Source organism: Dioscorea cayenensis, unplaced genomic scaffold (genome assembly GCF_009730915.1).
Source record: "Dioscorea cayenensis subsp. rotundata cultivar TDr96_F1 unplaced genomic scaffold, TDr96_F1_v2_PseudoChromosome.rev07_lg8_w22 25.fasta BLBR01000141.1, whole genome shotgun sequence".
In the NCBI taxonomy this organism is placed as follows: domain Eukaryota; kingdom Viridiplantae; phylum Streptophyta; class Magnoliopsida; order Dioscoreales; family Dioscoreaceae; genus Dioscorea; species Dioscorea cayenensis.
Genome location: NW_024086532.1, coordinates 38,540 through 40,879, shown reverse-complemented (window position 1 = coordinate 40,879; position 2,340 = coordinate 38,540). Strand labels below are relative to the sequence as shown.

Below are 2,340 nucleotides of genomic sequence, written 5' to 3'. Positions count from 1 at the left end.
GGGTCCGGATTGAACATTTCCTTCATATATTCATCAACATTCTCATCAGTAGTGTTGAAAAAGTAAAGAGTATCATCAAAGTCAAAAGAATGTCGCACAGCTTTGGCGAGGCGGTATGTGAGTTTATCATCTCAATCCCTCAGAGTCAACTCCCCACCATCCATATCGATCAATGCCATGGAAGTGCGCAAGAATGACCTCCCAAGTATCAAAAGTACATCCGCATCCTCATCGACGTCGAACACTACAAAGTCTACAGGAAAAATGTACTTGTCTACCTTGACAAGCACATCTTCAATGATGCCCCTCGGATGTCTCACCGTTCGGTCCGCCAATTGCAATGTCATCCGAGTAGGCCTAGGCTGTCCCAAGCCTAGCTTTTGAAAGAAAGTATACGGCATGACATTAATACTAGCCCCTGAGTCTGCCAATGCCATTTCTTCACCCAAATTGCCAATGTTGCATGGAATGATGAAGCTTCCCGAGTCTTTCTGCTTTGTCGGCATATTCTTTTGCAAGACCGCAGAGCAAGAAGCATCTAGAATCACAGAGGCACTCTCCTCCAATTTCCTTTTGTTAGTCAACAAGTCTTTGAAGAACTTTGCATACTTAGGCATTTGGGATAATGTCTCAACAAAGGGAATGTTGATGTGGAGTTGCTTGAACAAACTCAGAAACTTCTTGTACTATTCATCCCCTTGGTCATTCTTCAATCTAGAGGGATAAGGGATTCTTGGCTTGAAAGGTGGGGTGCCACCTCCTTCTCTTTTCTTGCTTCCTCCTCAACCTCTATGACCTCGGGTGCGTCTACATTGGGCTTCTCACTCGGAAGCCTATCCTCAACCTCATTACCACTTCTCAAAGTGATCGCATTCACATGCACTCTAGGATTGGTCTCATTATTACTAGGCAAGCTTCCTTGTGGTCTATCCGATAGGTACTTCACAATTAGCCCCACCAGATTCTCAAGATTATGCAAAGATGCGGTGTGGTTACAAAGTGTAGCCTCGACTGATTGAAAACTTGTATCCGATGATTGCACAAATCTAGTTAAGGCCTTCTCTAAATTGGTCATTCGGGTTTCCAAGCCTGAAACTCGGTTCTCCATGTTTGGGGCGTGTTGTTGTTGGAAACCCGTTGGTGCCATGGCCTTTTTTGCTCCTTGGTTGCTCCATGAAAAATTGGGATGACTCTTCCAACCCAGATTGTAGGTGTTGCTATATGGATTCCCTTGGTTCCTCATTGCATTACCCACAAAATCAACTTTCTCCACTGAAGATGCATCACCAATAGAGATCGGGCAATCAGAGGGAGCATGTCCTCCACTGCATCCGGTGCAAGTAGTCACGGCCACCACTCTATTAGAAATTAGAAGGTCTAACTTCTTACTCAATGATTCCACTTGAGATGCCAATGAAGTTACTACATCTATTTCATGAAGCCCAACCACTTTTTCCTTTCCCGCGCATTCCACTGATAATTGTTCATGGCCATGTCTTCTGCCAACTGTCAGGCTTCTTCTATGTTTTACTCCCCATTGTACCTCCTGTGGCAGTATCTAGCAATTGTCTTGTGCTCGGATTCAACCCATTATAGAAAGTCTGAATAATCATCCATTCGGAAAATCCATGCTGTGGGCATCTCCGCAAAAGATCCTTGAACAACTCTCATGTGTCAAACAATTACTCTAGCTCCATCTGCACAAATGACGATATCTCATTGTGAAACTTGTCTGACTTCCCCGGAGGAAAGTATCTAGCACGAAAAGCTTCGACCATCTCATTCCAAGTCTTGATGGAGGCCTTGGGTAAAGAATGTAGCCACTGCTTGGCTCTTCCCTTGAGAGAGAATGGGAAAGCCCTCAATCTAATAGCATCATCTGATACACCGTTAATATTCAGGATATCAAAAACTTCCAAGAAATTCTTTATATGGTTGTATGGACCCTCATCGGCCAATCCATTAAACTACACTGATTGCTGAATCATTTAGATGAATGTTGAATTCAGCTAGAAGTTCGGAGTTGTAATCGGAGGTCGCACAATACTCGATTGTGTGCCCAAAATTGAGCGTCTAGCATAATCAGAAAGTGTCCTCTGTTGCTCATTCTGTTATGCCATATTATCAGACCCTTCAACTTCTATTTCAGCTTGATTAGACGGTTCTTGCATAGGTTCTTTTCCCCTTTTTCTGATTGTAAGTTCAAGTTCTGGATCTCCTTTAATCAATATTGAAGGGTTCCCTTGGGTCATAACCTGGAGCTGCACCCAAAGAAAGAAAACAAATAAGAACGATGATAGAAAAAGAAGATGTGAAATAGAATGAATGAATGAATAGCTA

General features: G+C 43.1%; 1 non-coding gene across 1 annotated transcript; it reads left to right on the top strand.

Moving 5' to 3' along the window:
• Positions 1–1,623: 1,623 nt before the first annotated feature.
• On the top strand, positions 1,624–1,729 carry LOC120253633. Its single transcript, XR_005534349.1, has one exon. It is a non-coding gene; the product is annotated as a small nucleolar RNA R71 (small nucleolar RNA).
• Positions 1,730–2,340: the final 611 nt, after the last annotated feature.